The 21906-nt window shown below is 43.9% G+C and overlaps 2 long non-coding RNA genes across 2 annotated transcripts; both read left to right on the forward strand.

The window, feature by feature from the left end:
• The first annotated feature begins 1550 nt into the window (after positions 1-1550).
• Positions 1551-8849, forward strand: LOC149919655 (uncharacterized). Its single transcript, XR_016468735.1, has 3 exons — positions 1551-2536; positions 3607-3734; positions 8600-8849. It is a non-coding gene; the product is annotated as an uncharacterized LOC149919655 (long non-coding RNA).
• Positions 8850-13123: 4274 nt separating this feature from the next.
• Positions 13124-21473, forward strand: LOC149919656 (uncharacterized). The gene is made up of 5 exons (XR_016468727.1): positions 13124-13424; positions 13984-14183; positions 16280-16600; positions 20468-20564; positions 21385-21473. It is a non-coding gene; the product is annotated as an uncharacterized LOC149919656 (long non-coding RNA).
• Positions 21474-21906: the final 433 nt, after the last annotated feature.

The raw sequence follows: 21906 nt of genomic DNA on the forward strand, positions 1-21906 counted from the left end.
ATGCCCATGAAATTCCCAAGCATGGAAAGGCAAGCATGAAAATTGCCCCAAGGAAGAGTTGCTACTTGTGACATTCAGTTGCAGAATATCCATCCCACAGAACTGTTGATCAGACAGATCACTGAGTGTCCAGGCAGCCTGAGGTAAGGAGGCTGCTGACTTTCTCCCACTGAGCTCTTCCTACCTGCAAGCACAGTTATGTTTAGAACCCCAGGCTTTCTGAGTCAGCAGGTACAAAGGCCTCTCCTGGTTGCCGAAGGCCATTCTTCTGTCTTAGTCTGTCTCAGAGCTTGTGGTTGTTTCCTCCTCACTGTTACATAGGCATATTTGACTGTTTAATGGGATTTTCTATTATTGACTGATTGCATACTGAAAAACCACTGGCACTGCATGATTGAAGTGGCAGCTGTTTGTGGATGCAAATCTTTCTGCCCCTTATAGAGAGGTAGAAGTGACTGCTTGTATTCACCTCCTGTCCATCCTCACTGGATTTTGTTATCATTTCACTTTTCTCTCTGTTGCAGTGATCTTCAGGGGCATGAAAATCTTGTAGTAGACCTTCAGCTTTTGCTTTCTGTAAGCAGACTCATTTAGCTGTGGCTCTGGTTTCCTCTCGCAGGCATTCACGTGCACAACCTCCTCTCTCACACACGTCTTCCCCCTCTCCCATGCGCTGCCCTTGGGGGTGGCTGCTGTTTGCAGCTCTGCTGTAGTGAATTAGGAAGAACTGCAGAACAAAGCCAGATTTTTCTGCTGCTAAATACTGCCACAGAGCATAGATTAGTAAGCGTGGGATTCTCTTTTTCTGTTACTTGCTGTAGATGAACTATTGTGTTAAAACATTTTAAAGCAGATCTTGAGCAATTTTTTTCAGTATTTCAGTGCCTAATTACTGAATAGGGGCCTGACTGAGTGAAATTCCATAACTGTACAGCAGGTTGGGGAAGATACAGGAAACATGAGGCAAACAAATCCTAGCTTAAAGATGACAGGAAAAAGAACTGCTTTATTTATTTAGTATAAGTAGCTTATATCTTGATATTCTTGCTCTGTTTCTGAAGAAGACAGAAAAAAAGTGTTAAATTTTCTTTCACTTTTCATTGGGAAAGGAGTTGCAGTTGACTTGTAAATCCAGATTTTACTTTCTGCCAGTACTGCTGCAGAAAATAAAAGCTACTTAAACATAATGTCAAAGGACATATGCTAGTTTATTTTGTTGCCATCTCTGTGGCTTTCATCCAAGGTCACTCTTATTATGGGAAGCCTGAGCCCAAGATTTATTCTGCTGCAGGAGATTGCCTAACAGGACACTAACAGAATTTCCGAAGCTGTATGAAAGCACTGGAAAGCATTTTGTCCTTTCCTGGTTGGTTTCTATTTCACAAAGTAATTTTTTTATGTTACCATTTTCTTACTGTTTATTATAATATCTCCTTTTCAGTTAAAGATGAATAGGGGAAAAAATAACCAGCTATAGGTATGATCTTTGAAGACACAAATTGGCAACTGCTAGTGTATGTAGCCCAAATGGGGAGATAAAAAAAAAAAAAAAAAAAAAAAGGTGGGGAAAATAAAAAAGACACACCACCTGATTTCAGGCACTGAATTTAGGAAGCTTATCTTGTTAGGCTTCTGTAGTAGAGGAGGCAAGAGCCATCAGCTGCTTTAAATCACTCTCTGGAAAAACCTACTTTCTTTTGTTATAAAGAAAGCTCAGGGGAATGAACCATCCAGGCCAGGTGCGTAAGTGTGCTAACACGAATACACCTCAGGTGGTTTAATCTGGAGGAGAAAGAGAAACAGGAGGATTATAACCATCTGATTAGAGAAAAGAAAGCCTCTGCTTTTTGTTTGCTGATTTGCAAGTGTGCAGTCAGTTTTGCTGACGTTCATACATGAGAGATTCTGAAACATGGGAGTAATTTGATGCATATGCTTTGCTTGCTAGAGTAAATTACAGCCTTTCCTTGCCCAGGAGCTGAGCTGTAGTTTTTCTTCTTTTTCACAGTGTGATATGTTGCCTTAATTGCATCATCTATTGTGACATTTTTGATGCTTTTCATTTTTGTCTTTCATTGTGGGTGCTCCAATGTGAGTAAATGACACTACAGCGTTCAGAAAGCTTGTCAGGCTGCATTCAGGTCAGCACTTCGTCAGTGACTGCTGTGAAAAATAGTCAATGTACATCAAAGTTGTAGGACCTTGAAAAGGCAGTCAGGAGGAGCAGCCTGGAAATCTGCAGAACAGAAGCACCAAAAGGTAGGTATGGTTCTGATTAGGGATGACTAAATGTGGCAAGCCTCTCTGCATGTGTTGTCCAGATCCTGGACTCTACATTGGCCATTTGCCTATCTTTCAGAATTAGAAGAAAGAAAGAAAATGTAACTCATGGGGCAGAGTAAGCTACACAGTGGGAGTTTTTGTCAATTTATGTTACTATCCCTGTGTGAAAACTTAGAACCACAGAACACTTAAGGCTGGGAGGGAATTTGGGAGGACACTAGTCAACCTTCAACAGAGTCACCTCTGAGGTCAGGTAAGATTGCTCAAGATTTCATCTAGTCAGTCTTGCTGCTCTTTCTGTAGGCTGGGCAGTGGGAATTCGGGGATAGCAGAGACAGAATAGCTTGGGTGGGCTGTGTGTGCAGAGATGATTAGGAGGGCAGGTGTTTTTGTCTTGTTCAAAATGTCATAATGGCAATAATCTTGAATGAAATGGCCCTGCTTCAGACAGTCAGGATAATTAGAATTTGCATTTGAAAGGAAACGAGCAGAAAAAGTACTAGGCGTTAGGCATGAGTCTCACTGCTGTGCAATTTTTAACCCTGGAAACTAGAGCTTGCTTTGAAGTACCATTAGCTTCAATTGCAAGGGTATGTCACTTCTGCTGAGCAGTCCAAGAGCTCAAGCATGAACGAAAAAGGTCATGTATGGAAGTGTTCTGATAGAAATGCTGGTGTGTGGGAGGTAAGAGTCAGACTGTGAATGGGAGAATCAAATAGCATAATGTTGCAGCAGTGATCATTTTTAAGTCTCTCTAATCATGCACTCATGAGTACACGAGTACATGAGGGCAGGCGTACAGGGGTGGCTTCTCTGAAGACAAGTTTGACATTATTGTATTATATTGAATTCTGATGAGATACTGATGATGAGGGGGGAGGTATAGAAGGAGAAGCTACTTGAGAAATCAGCAGTGGATCTTTGAATTGCAAAGCTTCAGCAGGTGTCTGGTGGACTCTGCTGAAAGAAGTAGGTTGCTCATTCACAACAGAAGAATGTGAAAAGGAGAAACAGCACACTGATGAAGGGTCTAAGCATGAGGGACTTGGAAGAATGGAGGGACTTCTGGAGTTTTCAGGGAAATAGGTTGTGACTTCTGTCTTAAGCTTTTCCAGGGCAGCAGAGCCAATAGGTGAAGGGGAATGGGGAAATACAGGCTTTCAAAGGTTGAGAAATGCACCTGCAATCATTTACTTTGCATTACTGAAGTGAAAAGGAGGGGTGCACTCATGACCTGGAAAGCGCTAGTGTGGATGATAGATAGCTGCAATAACTGCACCTTCAAGTCTGAAGCTCTGCCATCGAGTTTTTATTTCTTTGCAGTGGTACAGCAATTAAAAGGCACAGATGCATTTTCTTCTTGTGGGTGTAGTGGAAAACCAGGAAGAAGAGAGAGAGCTGCAGGAAGGTCTGAGATCAAAGTGTGGCAGTGAGGCAGAGGAGACACCCAGGTACACAAGGCTTAGGGAGAAAATACAGAGCTGTTAATACAGGATCCATGTTTTTGCTTCTCGGCAATTTAGAGCAGTGGAATTCTCTTCCAGAATCTGTTACTTTTGAGAGAGTTACCAAACCCAGGTGACTACCACAGAGCCAGAGCCTACCAAGTTCAGGTGCAGCTCTGCCAAAACACACCCAAGCCCAGCTTGGACCCCGATGGCTCCTCTTCTCTTGGAAGCGCGGCCGGCGGGGACACGCGTGGGCAGGGCGGGAGCGGGCGGGCGCTGTCCGCGGTGCTGAACGGCTACAGGCCGCGTCCTTGTGCAGGGCGGGGGCAGCTCAGCAAGCGCTGGTGGAAGTAGCAGGGAGACCTGGCCTCCCCTCCTGCTGCTTCTGCTGGGCACTGATCACGGGCTTTCTGTAGGCTTCCTGGGTGGTGTTGAGAGGGTTGGCTTTTCTGTAATTTTTTGTCTACAATCTCTGTCATTTCTCAAATAGCATGCCTTTGTAGCCCACTGCAATCCAGAGATTTTCACAGTCACAGGTAAGTCTGAACATCTCCAGCCAGGCTCAGGGCTACCTTTCCTGTTTCCTTGCAGAAAGCTGCTGTTACTGAAATCACTATCCACTCAGCTGAGCACAGTGGGGAGCTGTGCAAAAGATTGTGCTTCTGAAAATGACCGTGCTACACCAAAACGGGGAGCAACTACACCTATCCCATCCTAGTACATTATCTAAGAGAGCTGTAAAACCTGAATCTTTAAAATCCTAACTGAACAAATATAGCTGAGCCGTGCTCTTGATTACAATACTTGATTGCCTAGAACTGCTTACAGTAGCTAAAAATATCTGACATATTCAAACCACCAACGACACATCCAGAATATAATACTGGATGCCACCCACTGGCTTGAAACATTTTTTCACCATGTGCCTGCCTTGCTGCAGGAGCCAGAAAGCAGGGAGAAAGATGGTGAGTGGTAACACTGAAAAAAAGTCTTCCTTATTACTTATCTGCTTGTTGTATCAGTGAAGTACTACAGAACAGAACCACAAAGTGTGATTATTTAAATTGGCGTGATCTCTCTGATGGTTCTGGAAGCTGCTTCAAGTTTGGCATTTCCTGGGGAAGCTGATAGCAAAAGACATTTCTGTAGGTTTTGTTGATATTTCTGATGCTATAGTTTGGTCTATAGCAACGTTTGGGTTTATAAGGTTGTGAAGGGCTCAACTGTAAACAACTAACATTTATATACCTAGCATTTAATAAATAATAATAGATTTATTTTTCACTTTGCTGAAGTGTTCATGAGTTGCTTCTGGCAGAGTATGTATGCCAGGAAGAAGAAATCTCAGCACCCAGCATCAGCTTGATTCACCAGGCCAATTGAGCATCCAAGGAAGCAGTATCTGAGAGAAGAAAATCCTAAGTCTCAGAACGCATTGTTTTTGATGTGTAACCTCCGTTAAACATCCTTTTTGGCAGTTTTCTGAAAAGCCCTTGTTAGCAATCTAGGTTACTTTTTCTTTTTTTTCCCCTCCTGCTCCTACCTTTATCCTGCATTTGGCCTGCTAATTATGTAACTCAGGGAGTGACGGAGTGCCTTTATTCAATACTCTTGATGCTCAAGAGCTTTTCTTCAATATGTGTCATCACCTTTACTTGCAGAATGGGTATTAAGTTTCATTTACAACAAGATTGCTTTTAGCATAAGGGCCTGTCCTCAGGATTATGAGCTTGGGACATTTTCTCAGTACATATTAGAATTCATATAATTCATATAGTGGCTGTAAAAAGAGACAACCCATCTTGCCTGTGCCAGACAGAACTCATTTCTGCAATTGATGTACCATCATCCAGTCTTTGCCTGCAGGTCTATATTCTGTGCTTGGGAAGTGCCAACCATAGAGAAAAAGCACCAGAAGCAGAGTACAACCATTTATATCCTTCTGCAGTAAAACACAAGAAGTATTTCCAGTTGCGTGCCAGAAATCATGCAAACAGGATTTTTATCAAGTATGATTTCTAATCCCATGATCCTCGGGAATGATGTAAATTTTTGATTTTTTGTATTTTTTTTTTTTTTAATAATGAGTGCTTTTAGAAAGATCAGGTTCAGGTAGAGCTCAGCTAACTATTAAGTCTCCATCCCTGGAGGTACTTCAGCGATGTGTGGACGTGGCACTAAGAGACATGGTTTAGCGACGGGACTCAGGTCAGGTTGATGGTTGAACTTGAAAGCCAAAAAGGGTCTTTTTCAACCTAGACCATTCTATTATTTTAATTTTGTATGTCACCAATTTTTCCATTTGTCATTCCCAAAAGGGCAGATTTTTTGTTACATTGCATTGTACAGGCCAATGCATGCAACAGAGATTTAGGTTTCCTCTCCTTTGCAGTATTCGAAGCTTAATTGATAATGCTTGCAGAAAAGTACCAGATTTAAATCCAGGTGAAAAAACTTGTCATGCCAGTATATTTCTTCCAAGTGGAAGAGATTTTCATTGAAGTAGAGCAATGTATGTTACCTGTAATCAGGTCAGAAGACCAATCTTTTGTCTATATAGAGATCTTAGGCACGGAGCACACCCAATTGCCCTCCAAACTATCTCAGTGTAACACTCCTTTTCCAGAAACATTCAGCTCCTAGTCTCCCTGGTATCTACTGCAACTAGACCCCAGGGAAACACAAAATGGGCTTTTTTTTTCTTGTAGAGCAGGAAATTGCTAGATTCTCTATTAGCACAGAAGTGACAGATTGATGGAGCCCTCTCTATGCCCCTCTGTGATAAAGAGTTGTAAGGATTACCAGTGAATTTATCAACGGCTTCTTCTGCCTAAGAGAATCCCAGCCTTAACACTAAGCCACAAATATTTTGGTTTTAGAAACACACATGTAGGTAATGTGTCTGTGTGACCAGAGAGGCAGTGGAGCAGCTACGGCAGCCCGTGTCTCAGCCCAATGAATGAGGATAAAGCCCCAAGCAGAAAGTTGGATTAGATGACCTGCAGAGATCTCTTTCAGTCTAAATTATTCCATGACTCCGATACAGCTGCCTGAGCACACAGCTGGACCTAAGGGTTGCTTGTACAGCAAGTGCTGGAACCAAATCTGCTGCACCTGCACTTGTGCAGAGACTCCAAGTACTGCTTCTGTTTCTCCTGATGAGTGTGGAAGTGCTCAGAGAGGCTGTTTTGGGGGCTGCCTTGTGGTGTGGCAGTCTGAACACTACATACAGTGCCTCCCATCCTGACACACCTCTGCTACCTCCTGTCACCATGGATATGGCTGGATTACTACCTTACAGCAGCACTCGCACCAGAGAAGTCAGACAGATCCCCTTTGGGCAGAGCTGGTGCTTTGAAAAAGACTCAGGAAGCTCCAGATGTGAAGATTGCAGGTCCTCTGCCAGCCCACCTGGCAATTCCTGACCCTTCACTGCCAGAGATTCGTTGTGTTTCTGTGGGGTCTCTGGCTGCACAAGCCGGTGCCAGTTCATTCTGTGGGCTGTCTTCTTTACTGGAATGCAGATTTCACATGCCCCTTTCTACAGCTTCCAAACAAGATAAATCACGCCAGGCTTTTGCCCTTGTCTTTTATTTCTACAAATTGATTTTTTTCAGTGCTGTGTGCCATGAAACCTCCTTGTAAACAGACAGTAACTGAAAGAACAAGAGTTCCTCTCAGTTGTACATAAACCAAGTCTGGGCCCGATCAGTGACAGTTATAGAGGCAGGTGGCTTGTTGAATAATATGCTCAACTGCAAACTGTGATACTAAATGTCAGTCTAGGAATGCCATAAATCCTATGTAAAAAAGTGCTCAGATTGTTTTGTATTTCAACATGCTAGCCCAAAACTCCACACATAAGAAAAGAATAAACAGTGTGGGTGGCATAATTGTTACATTTTTATATCCCAAACATACGCTCTTAGCAATCAGGACCTCATAAATTTTACGTCTGTGCTTGTCAGAGTTGCTTTGGTTTCCAGCAAAGGGCTTTGAACTGTGCTGGCCCTTCTCCAGAGCTGTGATGTTGCCTGCACTGATGCCTGCAGCTTGGGGGGCTGGTAAAATGCTCCTTACAGAATGTACAGCTTCTATCAATGAAAGGCAGAACCTGACAGGTAGGAATTGGGCTTGTTGCCTTTTCAGCTGAGATGACCTTTGCTAATCACCATCTCTTTGTACTTGATCCTTGCCTCAAGCTGTGGCTGTCCCACAGCTTAGTACAGCCCATGCAGCCCTTTGCAGCCAGTGCTGCTCCCATATTCATTTCATCTATCAGTTCCCTGCCTGACTGGCATCTGGAAATCCCACTCTATAGGAAGAGCCCTTTTGTAGTAGCACCTGTGTGAACAGTGTCACCAGATTTCTAAACTTTGCTTCAGGTTCCCTTCCTGATGTGCAAATAGAACTCTACAAAGCTTGTGACTGCTGTGGGGTGAGGAGGGTTTCTTGCAAGGGAGACGGTTTCAATTTATTTTGGTTTTATACGACTTGCTTGTTTGCTTTGCCACATGTCTTGCTTTGATTTTTTAGCCTCCCTGGTACTGTCCAGCTACCAAAGCCCTTAGATCAGCTGAGACCCAATAGGTCCTCATCACTGATAAAAAGATAACTCCATGACGGGCTGCACACTCACTGCTGGCTGGCTGCTCTCCTTCAGCTTGGCCTGGAGAAGTTCCTGCTTCCTTCACAGCAAGACACTGCCTTGCCTTGGCTTTGTGGGAGATGGTTTTCTCTTGCTGAAGCTTAACAAATATGGCACTTGTTTGGTGTATCTCTAATGATAGCGAAGTGTGGAGAAATTGGGGGTTGTTGGGCAACCCTAAATGGAATTGTTCTGAAATCTTATTTTTCTACTTTTGCAGAAAGCAGATTTCATATTGATAAGTCTCTCCCTTAACTATGATGGACCCACCACAGGGATGAATGTCATCTTTACAGAAGAAGAAAAATAACAGGAAGAATTACGTCGTGTGGCAGTTTTTCACTGCGGTGAATTTAAGGTACTCAATTTACACCATTATAACTCTTCAAAAATGACCGAAAAAAAAATCACTTCCACAGCCCAGACTTTTCTTATCTCTCAAGTACAAAGATCAACCTTTTGTGAAATGTTCACGTTAAACCTTGCTGCAATTTGGCAGGAGTTTAGGGAGGAGAGAAGGAAATGGTCTGGAAAGACAATCATGATTTAAGAAGCTGTTCTCAAACAAAGCGGCCTCATTCTTTTATTTCTATTTATCTAGCCTGTCTTTTAGAGAGCATTTTTTGGCTATCAAAACATATTTATTTAGATCTTTCTTTTATGTAACTGAAACCTTGTCAGCCAGTTCCTGACTTGTAAGTGCTTCTGCAACCATAATATTCTCTTTCTATAGTTTTGTATATAATTTTCTATGCTTGGTTTTAGGAGCAAATTGAAAAAACAGGTTTCCCACCATATGGAGCCATATGTACTCTCTCAGGGTCAGCAAAATGGTTGAGCTATTTAGACTGAGATTTAGCAGAGACCTCCACTTGAGCAAAGTGTACAGCAGAAGCAAAGAAGAGCTCTTCACGCTGGCAGGGTGGTCTGCAGCCCACAAATGTCAGTGGCCACCATGCGTGGTCAGCAGTGGATCTGCAGAGTTGCATTAAACATCAAAATAAATGTAATTTAAAGGTGGAATGTTCTATAACAAGACCATTCACTGTGCTGGGGGCAACAAAACAGTGAAGGTTCTGGAGCACGGGTCTTATGAGGACTGGCTGAAGGAGCTGGGATTATTCAGTCTGGAGAAGAGGAGGCTCAGGGGAGACCTTATCACTCTCTACAGCAACCTGAGAGGAGGTTGTGACCAGCCAGAGGTTGAGATCAGCATCTTCTCCTGCATAACTAGCAATAGCACTAGAGGGAATGGCTTTAAGATGTGCCAGGGGAGGTGCAGGTTGGATATGAGGAAAAGTTTCTTCTCTAAAATAGTGAGGTGTTGGAACAGGCTGCCCAGGGACATGATGGAGCCACCATCCCTGCTTCTGTTCAAGAAATGTGTGGATGTGACACTGAGGTTATTGGGATGGTGGGGATGGGTTAGTGGTTGAACTGGATGATCTCAGTGGTCTTTCCAACCTTAACAATTCTATGCTTTTATGATTTTATTGTGAACCACTGGAATATGGGGTTTGGGAACCATTGGCCTGCTAGGCCAGCCTCTAGACAAAGGTGGGCCACATTCCCTGCTGGGGAGCTCTTCAGATGACTGAAGAACTTGGGGTCTGCTTTGAGTCACAGTGGAAGAGTGCACACACAGAAAACCCTCCTGTCTCACCTCCTCTGTCAATCACCTTGTCTCTTCTGAAGGTGGTCTTTTCTTTCTACTCCACCATCTAGGCGTCATCACTGAGAGCAAGGTTACAGGACAGACTGTCTGTGCATGGTGCTCTTCTGTCTTACACCACAGAGAGATCCTTCTCACCTGAGATAAGCAATTACAGAAGAGCCTTTCGTGGTCCTTGTCTCTCCTTAGAGTAGAACTGGGGTGATGGGCCTTTTATCTGCAAAGGTCCACCCTCAATGATCTACAGACTCTTCACACACTAAGAGAAGCACATCACTGACTCATAAAATCACCAAGACCACCTACTCCAACTATCTGCCTACCACCAATATTTCCCCACTAAACCATAGGACAGCATTTAAATGTTTCTTGAACACCTCCAGTGACACTGACTCCACCACCTCCCTGGGCAGCCCATTTCACTCTTTCAGAGAAAAAAACTTTCCTAACATCCAACCTGAACCTCCTATGGAGCAGCTTGAGGCCATTCCCTCTAGTTGTATAGATAGTTGTGCGGGAGGAGAGGCTGACACCCACCTCACCATAACCTCCTTTGAGGCAGTTGTAGAGAGTCATAAGGTGTCTCTCCTGAGTGTCCTCTTCAGACTGAACAATCCCAGTTTCCTTAGCCACTCCCCATAAGACCTGTGCTCCAGACCCTTCACATCTTTGTTGCCTTTCTCTGGACATGCTCCAGGGCCTCCGTGTCTTTCTTGCAGTGAGGGGCCCAAAACTGAACGCAGCACTTGAGGTGCAACCTCACCAGAACCAAGTACAGAGGAACAATCACCTCCCTGCTCCTGATAGCTGAGTTATTTCTGATAAAAGCCAGGATGTTATTGGCCTTCTTGGTTGCATTGGCAAATCATTTTGCAATATTTTCTGTATTTGGGTAAGCATCTGAAATGAGTGTAGCCCTGCCTAAGCAAAGGAAGTAGTGGGGATTCTTTTTTTCAGGGAATTGTCAGTAGCTGTTTTTAAATAAAATAAAATAAAATAAAACACAAAGTCAACCTAATTTAGGGCAGCTTTCTTGTTCCCTCTTTCTGCCCTTTTCTGAAGTTTGCCACTCACCCATATTTCTGCCTCTGTGGGCCTCTGAACCCAGCCAGCCTCAGCAGTTGTTGCAATCACAACATGGTTGTGTGGCAGAACGCTTATAGCACCATCAAGCAGTTCCTTACAAATGGATCTGTAAGCATCCACTGTGGGTTTGCTGCATGCCTTGTCTGAGTGCAGAGATCGCCCACTGCAGCAGAACAGAGTGCTGGCACAGCTGGGTAATTCAGGGCCAGTGCAAAGCCAACAGCTCAGTGCTGATTTAGGATTGTGGATGGATTTCCAGGGCAGCAGCACATCCATTTCTGGAACATAACATAACACTTCCTTTCAGTGTTCTGAATTCATACTTCAAAGCTCTGAATTCTTACTTCAAAGCTTTGAGATACTCTATATAAGGCAGTTGGAGTCTCTGGTTTTAGGGAAACTGGTTTTCCCTAAATTCATCCTAAAAACTCCTGGATTACTTTTGTGGGAACTGTCTGAAAATACATAGCCTGAGGCAAGCACATTAGAGGGAAAATTTCTGCCTGAACATTGAATATTTGGCAGTTGTGAACAACTGAAATCATAGTCTTATAAAAGGAAAGATGAGGCAAATTTAACTGTTACCATCTGTGCCAGGTGCGTGCCTACACTAATGTTTGTGGGTGGGTAGACAAGTAGTGTGTGTAAGTTCACGATACATCCTTTCTCCTCAGGAACCAGCTTTAGTCTGGTTGTCATTGAAGTCCGTGGAATTACAAGATCATAAATCTAATTTAACATTGGAAATTGGGCCCTATAGATGTGCTCTGTGTGTGGTATCAATCTATTTGCAGTGTATATATAAATAAGATTTGTGGTGAAATGAGAAAAACAAGCTGCTTGTACATCATCTAGGAATGAGCTCTGTGTTGTGCTTAATATTTTCCAGAGACAAATGCGGTGACAGACTTATCAGAAACACTGGCTGAAATGAAGCTGTTGATCCAAACATCCTCATCATCCTTTATCTTAAAACCAAAGCAAAAATGAGTTGTCCCAGTGGGTGTAGGCCATAGTAACATTGCTTTTTATCATTATTATTATTATATTCAGATGTTGGTTGTGTTTACAATTACAGTGCTGGCAGACAGACCCTATTAGAACTGCCAAAGCTGATCATCTAGCCCCAGATCTGATCATATTACTGAGAGCATGGTCTGGGATTTTACAGTGGCGTGAGACAATTTGACTCTTTCTTCCTTGCCAGCTCATCTCACTGTATCTATTTCAGTGTGAGGCACAACGTGTGTTTTAATGGGCCTCCACCTCTTGCTTGGATCCTTCGAGGGGGCTGCCAGGCAGACAGTATGCAAAGCTGGTGGCTTTCTGCTTGTGGAGGGAACAGCTTATAGGTAGCCTTACAGATTCAGCAGGTAAGTGAGTTCAAGCTCAGCATGCATGAAAGATAAACAAGGGCATTCTTTCCCATTATGACATCCTTTTTGTAGCAAAATGAGTTGTGGAGGAGGGGAAATGGCTGATGAACCAATATATGTCATTTCTCTGTGGTTAGGCTGATTATTTTTCTGTCCCATGGATAACAAGCCAACAGCAGTTGCATGGTGTATACTGCATCCAAGGGATAAAATAGGCCTACTACTGAACTAGGACAAAAGATATCCTTCAGGCAGATCTAGCAGCCAGTACCTCAGTGAGTTTCTACTACACACTCTGTTCCCTGGATTTACCACTCATTGAATGAAAACGTAGAAATGAGCAGATTAGCTTTCTCTCTGTAAAGAAAGAGAAGCACTGTGGAAAGCAAGGTTTCCAGATTATTTCAGATTATTTGCAAGCAGAGCCAAGGAATCAGGAATGCCAAGTAAGTGACCATGTACAAAAGGATTATTCTAGTGCATTGTCCTAGGGTAAAAGCAAAGCAAAGCTACTTGAGCTTAGATCTAGGCCCCCACAGAAAGGCTGTTTTCTACTGTAGGAATGAGTCCAAGCAGCTGAACATTAAAGACCATTTAAAAGACAGCCCAAAGCATCAATCTCCTGCTTATCACACCTCAGAACAGGAGCTCACTGTTTTTTGTAAGAGCATCATTCTCCATCTCACAAAACAGGGAGAACACAAAAATTCCCCCTTTACTTTACAGGACATAGTGCTGGAGACTGTGGGTCCAGCCTCAGCTCAGGGAAAGATGTTTCCTATATCCCAGCTGACTCTGCCAAGCACTTGGTCACTAAAGTGATCTGTAAGAGCATCTCCTTTCCTCGTTGCTGGCAAGAGCTATTGCAAGTGGAGTTCCTCTAAGGGTGTTTATTTCGATGAAGTTGGAATGTAAGTTTATGCTTTTCTTTGGCAGAAACTACTTGTAGATGTCCTGGGGTTTCAAGATAACCAAAATTGCCTTTTTAATGGCTAAACTGTTCACTCAACGTCTGTACTGTTGTTTTAGTTTCATCTGGGATAGAGTTAAATTTCTTCCTAGTAGCTGGTGTGGTGCTGTGTTTTGGATTCTGGATGAGAATAGTGTTGATCACACATCAATATTTCAGTTGTTGCTGAGCAGTGTTTACACCAATTCAAGGACTTTTCTATTTTTCACATTGCTCTGTCAGCAAGAGGGCTGGGAGTGGGCACAAGAAGCTGGGAGGGGACGGAACCAGAACAGCCGTTCTAAACTGGCCAAAGGGATATTCCATACCAGATGGTGTCATGCTGAACAACAAAACAGGAAGGAGTTGGCTGGGGATTGGCCACTGCTCAGAGTTTGGGTTGGGCATCAGGCAGCGGGCTGTGGGCAATTGCAGATACACATCACTTGCTTTGTTTATAGTTTTATGGTCATTATTATTTCCTCTTCTTTCTCTGTCCTATTAAACTGTCTTTATCTCAGATCATGAGGTATACTGGTCCCTGCCATTTCTGGAAGCACTTCTGGAAGCAAGGTTACCCAATAGTGCTGATACAGTTCTGCCAGTTCTCTCATAGCTGCAAGATCGTCTGCTGTGCTTTGAACTCAGGAAGTCTTGGTTTTGGAACATGCAACTCAGCAATCACGGGAGTGAGAAAGCTGTGGAAGAGAAGTAGAGGAGGGTGAGAAGAAACAAAGATCATTCTTAGAATTTCCTGAGTGGAAAGGACACTCAAAGACCACCAAGTCCAACTCCTGTCTCCACACAGGACCATTCAAAATCCAACCCTATATCTATGAGCGGTGTCCCAGTGTGCCTTGACCTCCAGCACTCAGGGCCGTGCCCAGTGCCCTGTGCAGCCCGTTCCATGCCCACCACCCTGTGGTGCAGACCTGTCCCTCACCCCCAGCTGCCCTCCCCTGACGCAGCTCCATGCCGTTCCCTCGGGCCCTGTCGCTGTCACACAGAGCAGAGCTCAGCGCTGCCCCTCCGCTCCCTGTGAGGAGCTGCAGCCGCCATCAGGCCTCCCCTCAGCTCCTCTGCTCTGCGCTGAGCAAACCCAGGGTCCTCAGCCACACCTCCCACACCTTGCCCCCCATCTTTGTAGCCTCCCTGTGGACACTCTCTCATAGTTTTATGTCCCTCCTATGTTGGGGCACCCAAAATGCACCCAGTGCTCAAGGTGAAGCAGCACAGCACAGAGCAGAGTGGGATAACTCCTTCCCTCGCCTGGTGGCAGTGCTGGCCTGATGTGCACCAGGGGCTCTCGATTTCTGTCTCGACATTGAAATGTCATCATCTGCGAGAGAGCCCAGTGCCAGCTGCTGCTCCTTCACCTTTACTTCCCTGTCTCCAGTCCTCATCCTTCCCCAAGCCCTCTCACCTCTTCTTTCCTGAGTTCTGAGAAAAAGGTCAGGACTTGAACTGGGACTGGTGTCCTTTAAGCCGCTGTGCTGGCTACAACAGGAAGAGTCCAGCAGATGGCCCTGAGCTCCCTGCAGCCTCCAGACCCGTTGGTTTGTGTGAGCTGAAAGGGAGGTATCTGTGAGGTCCCCTTCTCCAAGTTATTAATCCTTGATTATTTATGCTCCCCAGAACCAATTTTTGGCATCCCTTTGGGGAGACTGTAGATGAGTTGGAAAGATGTTCATCCTAACTCTGCTGGTGTTGTTCCAACAGCTTTTTGTCATGGGCAGTTCAGGCACACCTCTGTTGGGCCTTAATCCAGAAAATTGCTGAAGTCATGGGAATGGGAGTTGAGTCTCTCTGGCTTACAGAAACTCAAGTCATTCTGAAGGGAGTGCCATTTGTTGACCATACAGTGACAGCAAGTGTCTCCATCCTCTGTCCAGGCTGCCCACCTACTCCTTCAGATGGGAAAGTCCTCACAGATGCTTTTCCCGCCAACCATGTCTGAACATTGGAATCTGCCCCAAGTTTCTCCGTGAGCTGTTTGAGCTCCTCCTAATTTTCTTTAAAAATAGCATACACTTGACTCTTTCTAGCAGATTTAGGAATTGATTTGCATTGATTTACTGCATGGTGTTTCAACATGCTGTGCTAGACGAGCAAAACGAGCCAACTGAAAGCCACTGCTGTGTGGGCAAGAGTGAAAACAGGAAGAGCAAGATATAGATATTGCTGTCAGCACAGTTCATGGAGAGGAACCATTTTCCCCTTCACTCTGAGCAATAGGCATTTAGGCTTTGCATGACTAAGAGCATGGCATTATCTTTTCTTTAATTCTTGCTTCTTGTTACCTAGCTGTTGTCTTTTTATTTGAACGACTAAGCAGCTCTGATGAGGAAATTCAGCTTGCTTTTTTTTTCTTTTTTTGTCCTGTGGACAAATGCCTGTGTAGAGGAGCAGTGAAGCTCAGCTTAGTTGTTATTTTAAGCATCTAATTTTTGCTGCTTGACCTGTGTGACTGAGTTAAGGTCACAGGAAAGTTTATCTTTTTTTTTTTTCACTTGAGAAGATGTGCTTTTGGCTGATGCTAATAATTTTGATTTCTGGGACTGGAAATAAAGATAAAAAGGCACCTTAATTCTATCCACTAAGTCTTCTCAGAGGAATTCTCTTAGCCCCTTCTGTTATAAGCATCATCCTTTGGTTTTCTCTTCAAAAGTAAGGACATCAGCTATCTCATGAAGGACAGCAGCACTGAGTGTTTTCTAGTAGAAGGATGAGTATAGCATAGCTGTCAGTCCTGCTGCATTCTTAGTTTATACAGTGCCATTAGTCTGACTGTCATCTCTTTTGTGTTGTTACTTGCAGTTATTTTATATGCTGGGAGTAGCTGATATGCTGAAGGGCAAGGCTGCCATCATCCCAGGAGGCATGAACAAGAATCTGGGTGACAGGAGTATCATAAAGTTCAAGAATTCAAACATGAAGTCCTGCACCTTGTAAACAGTGACACCATGCAGCAGTACAAACTGGGGACAGGCTGGCTAGAAACTAGCTTTATATAAGAGGACCTAGAGGTCTTGATGGACATTGAGCTGAATGTGAATCAAGAATGTGCCATTGCATGAGTGAGAGCCAAGCATAAAAAACACTGGGCTGCATTACTAATAGCAGAGGCAGCAGGTTGAGGTAAGTGATTGTTTTCCTCTATCCTATGCTTGTGAACCCACATCTGGCATAGTGTGACCAGTTCTGGCTCACCAATAGGAAAAAAAGGTTGATAAACAGAGGCAATGTTAGTGGGTGGTCACTGATGTGGCCAGGGAGCAGAGGTACAAAATGTACAAGGAAAAGCTGAGGGAGCTGGGTATATTCAGCCTTAAGAAGAGAAGGTTGCGCAGTGGGGACTAACAGAGAAAGAGCTTGGAGCCTTAATTGCCACTTGATTCTCAGAACTCCCTCAGTAGGTTCCCTCATCCCATGCCTGGAAAAGCACACATGACTGTGATACAGCTGAGAGGATCAGAAATAGCAGAAAAGGAATAGGCCTGTAGGATCGCTCTGGAAGGTTCACAGTGAGCCAGTGTACTCCTGGTGCATGGCCCTCAACCCCTGAAAATGTTTCCATCTCTTCACCTGCCAGTGTGAGATAAACTGCTTGTGTGGTCCTGGTCCAGCAGACAGGGCTGACCCCTGTTGAGGGCCAGCCATAGGTGGCAGGAGGAGAAGTGGGAACACCTCCAAACTGTCATAAGAGGGTAAACTGATGACTGCTGTCTGACACAGGAAGCAGTGGGCAGGTTGCTGCTTCACAGCTCTGCCTGTATTCAGACAATCTGTCACTTACAGAGACAATTAAAAAGTGTTCTGTGTTGCTGACCGAGGGGAGGACAGCAGGGGCTTTGCAATGAGTGTGATCAGGAGGTGCTGGCATTTGTTCCCCCAGTGATGTCATCTGCAGCAGAGTTGCCTGGAGAATATCAGGCTGCTTATCTCAGCCTCAGCTCATCCTTGCTGTAATGCAGGAAAGGTCACGCTTGTGGCTACTGCACAAGGCTCCCTCAAAGCCTGCCCAGCAGCTGCAAAGCCAGTAATGCAAAGAAAAGCAATGCAGCTGCAACGTGTTATTACATTGAGAACATGTCCACTTGCCAAATACATAGTGCTCCTTTTCCCCGAGCAGATAATCCACAGGGAAACCAAGGTATTGCTGCTGCTGTCAGCTAATAAGGCTGTTCCTTTAGTTCTCACTGACAGGTCTGGGGCTGGAGTTCCTGGGGTCTGTCCCTGCCTGTGTTCCCATTCAGGGGGATGCTGCTCTGTCCCTAAGCTTCACTTGTTCGTATATTTTCCCTTAAAAATAAGAAGGCTTGTCACAAGGAGACAAAAGACATCGTGGAAAAGATGACAACTTTGTCACTTTTGCTTCCCTCATAATGGTGTGTGAGTTTTCTCAGAGGGAGTCAGGCAGCTCTGGGATCCTGAGGGCAAAGCTTCACGAGGTCCTTCACACTGATGTTTTACTACTCTGTTACCCTTCTGCAGAGCAAGGACACTGATTTTCAGCTAATGCAGCACTAGAATACTTTGTATTAGCTTACCCAATTGCTCGGTGTATTCATAATATACCTACTCCAATAAACAGAAAAAAGGGCTTTATTTTCTCTGTTCCCAGAATTCAGATACTTTCACCAATGCCTCCTTCAACAAAACAATTTTTACATAGCAGAAAATGCCACTGAGATTTTATTTCTATTTCTTCTGATAGAATACGTTCTGACTTCATAATAGCATGGAATAGTCAGTTGAACTTTCATTACCAGTGTAACTGGTACCTATATCGCATTACCAATGATCATATGATACCTCTACAGGTCTCTACAAAGCTCATCTGCAATCTCAAGTATTTTCTTTTTCCCTTGTAAGGTCTGAGGAAAAGGACAGTCTAGTGGAAATGTGTTCTAGGGAAAAATTGTTCTGGATGTTTCCAGGATTCTTTGGTCTGCATTAGAGTACCAGCATACAGTTACACTGGCAGAAGGGTGGAGGCAGCCACCACTTCCCAATGACTCTGAAATGCTTGCAACCAAATTGCAGCACAGTTCCATGCGTTTTAACTGGGTCACGGAGTGAAAGCCATTTGAATTCTTCATGCTCTGCATCTTTCAAGTAACTGCAGTTTAAAGACTCATTTTCATGTTCATTTTCCCACTTACATGTTTAAAACCTAGTTTGGAGTGATGCAAAAAGAGGCATATCTCAACCTATTCTGAATACGAAACCAAGTGTCAGTGTAAAATTGACCCTACATTACAACTTCAGACATTATAGTTTTTTTGCATTATGCTTTTAAGGAGGTGAAAAACAAAGGACTCCACCTTCTAAACACATCTCTGCCAAAAATGAAAGTTTTCTGATGAAGGGCAGAACAAGACGCTGCTTCATGCATCCATGTCTTTGAAACACTGTTTTTTAAACCAAGGCAAAGACTCAGTGCTTGCACCGCCTTGTCTGATCCAGATCCCATCCAGCTTCTCTGTCATCCAGCTTTTTGACATTTTGCCAAAACATGGCTCCTAAGATCAGTCCCGCTCTCTCCAACCACTGGGAGTGACGTGACCTTCATTAAGATTAAGTGAGGTTTTGTGCTGGAATGAGATTTAAAGCAGAGGTCAGGGGCTACCAAGTTCTTCTCCTGACTGTACCCGCAGCCTTTGCTACAGTCAGTGTTTAGCACGTTTGTGCTTCAGTGGGCCTGCATGCCTCAAGGTCCCCTTCCCCAAACCCAATGGAGTGTGAGCATCCACATGGGTTGAACTAGATGATCTCCAGAGGCCCCTACCAATTTCTGTCATTCTGTGATTCTGTGATCCAGCTCAGGTCTTCCTCTCCATCTTCTGCAAGCACAAAATGGGAACTACAGCTAAGCAGAAATTGGGAAGGGGTTGTGTCAGATGCACTTGTTGGCATGGTGGTAGAAGTGGCTCTTGCAGCAATAGGACAGCCTTGCTAAGCTGAACTACTAAGAGTGTTTTAAGTGGCAGGGACAGTGGCTGTAAGAAAAATGGGGCTGTTGGGTTGGACAGAACAGAGGAGAGGCTCTAAAGATGAGGTCAAGGAGAAAAGCTGAGCTAGACCAGTGATTCAAAGCAGATGGCACTCTTCAAATGACCAGGCAGGAAAGGCAGCTTCAGAAGCAAGACAGAATGATACCTGGGCAGCAAAAAAAAAAAAAAAAAAAAAAAAAAAAAAAAAAAAAAAAGAGGCTAATAAATGAATGATATGGATTTTATTGCAGAAAAATGCAGCAAAAGAATTTAATTACAGTCATGATTTATTAAAATGAGCTGGGAAGCGTCCCAGTTCAGACAGGCTTTTTATAGAGGAGGCAGCCAACATATTGCCTATCAAATTAGCAAGAGAGATTTGTGGACATAAGATGTGGAAAATGGCAGCCATAGGGTAAATGGAAGTGTGTCTGCAAATCACATTTTGACAAATGAGGGAGAAGACTGTCTTGGCTCATCACAGCCACTCCCTCGTCTCTGTTTCTTTTTTCCCAACCCAGAGCATTTGTCCCTTCAAACAGCTGTCCTGCATTTGGTTCTTTCGATGCTGTGAAGTTCATCGATATTCATCAGGACTGGAGAGGCAGGGAGACTAATTTTCAGCTGAGGCAGCTGGGTGACTCACTGTCAGCACTGACACCAGCAACAAGACCGGATTCTTTGCCTTTCAGCATATCCCACCATCCTACAGTGGGAAATCTGCACAGCCACTGCAGTAATGCTAGCAGAAAGGACCTGCAACAGTGACTGCTCTTTTGTTAGCATGCTTTATGCTGACGCTTGCAGCAAATCCCTCTAGGTTTGAGGGCTGTGACCCAACATGGACTCCAGTGGTGTCTGTGTGGGTGGTGGCAGGCCCAGGAGGATGTCCACATAGTCATGTCTGGAGGGTGACAAATGACATCACCTTTGACAGGTTTGGCTGACTCATGCTGGCTCTGATAGATTAGAAATGATTCCAGTCTAATCACGTATTCTTCTTCATCAGATAGCTAGCAGAGGTGAATATTGCACCCCTCTGAGAAGAAAATCCCACAGGCAAGCAGAGAGCAAGATTGACATTTCTCATTATTTCCGTACTCCAGGTAATATATATATATAATTTTTTTTCTTTCTTTTTTTTTTTTTTTTTTTTTTCCCTGGGAGCCCTTCAAACCAAGCAAATGAAGACATTTCTTCTGTACAGTCAACAATATTCCAAAAGGTCCAATCTGTCCTGCAGAATTTCCACTGATTTTCCTGTAGCCCTCAGGCTGTAACTCAGGCATGATCTCAGGCACATGCTGTGGTTACCCCAAAATCTCAAATTTTGCTTTGACTATTCAGTATTTACCATACTGAATAGAAACTATTCCTGGAATAACAACATCTTTTACCATTTGTGAATCTCCATCTAATCTGATTGTCCTTATCCATAAGCAGAGAGAAAGAAAAGCAAAGATGTAAAACCCAAAGGTTAAGTACATATTTTTTGCAACTGTTTAATGTTTAGCATTCTCATGTTGTGAAGAACATGCACACTTTCTCCATTCTTTCTATTGGGTGCATTCGCCACCAAACCAGACTTGCTGTCAGTTTGGGATGTAAACTGACCTGGTGTCACTGCAATTTGCCTGTTTTCATGTGTGAGTTTGGTTTGCTTTTGGCATACAAGCACTTACAGCTGATCCAAAGTCATTGAAAAGCTCAGCAGATGCTTCTGTAAATCTCTTCTATGTTTAGAAATGGAAATGAAGCACGAAACCAGGTGCTTTCTGTGCTGTCCTGAATTATGGATTTTATTCTTCATATAACACAGTTTACATGTCTTCTAGTTTATCATTTTTGAAGAAGATATGAGGTAAAATACCAAGTTCTCCCCAGGAAAGGCATGTAGGACTCCAGGAACTGCTGTTTTCTATACAGGTCCTTTCCAATTCAACAGCACCTTTTCAGCTGAAATCAGAAGGGATGAGTGAGGGCTGTGTGGAGTACAAGGAGCCAACACTGCTAATAAAACAGAAATTTCACCACAGATTTTGTGAAATTCTCTGTACTGGATTATGCAGGAGATCAGAAAAGATTTACAGGGTCTCTTCCACTAACTCTTGCAACTTACTCTCGGGAACCGGTATTTATCAGGTGAGTATGGACTAGGTGATCTCCAGAGGTTCCTTCCAACCCCTATGATTCTGTGATTCTGATTCTAATCTCACAAAGAGCATGGGACTAATATTTCTGAGTTTAAGAATCAGAGGTTTTTTTTTCAAACCATTTTACGAGGAGGCAAGAAACACTTTGGTTTAGCTTTCTGGTCTGAAAATATCAATAGTTTGTTGCATTTTTTGAAAAGAGCTACAGGAGTCATAGATCAAAGAATCATAGAATGTCTTGAGCTGGAAGGGACCACAGAGTTCTGGCAGGGCTGCCCCGCAGCAGCTCAGGCTG

This window comes from Phasianus colchicus, chromosome 1 (genome assembly GCF_987193195.1).
Source record: "Phasianus colchicus chromosome 1, bPhaCol1.hap1.1, whole genome shotgun sequence".
NCBI lineage: Eukaryota > Metazoa > Chordata > Aves > Galliformes > Phasianidae > Phasianus > Phasianus colchicus.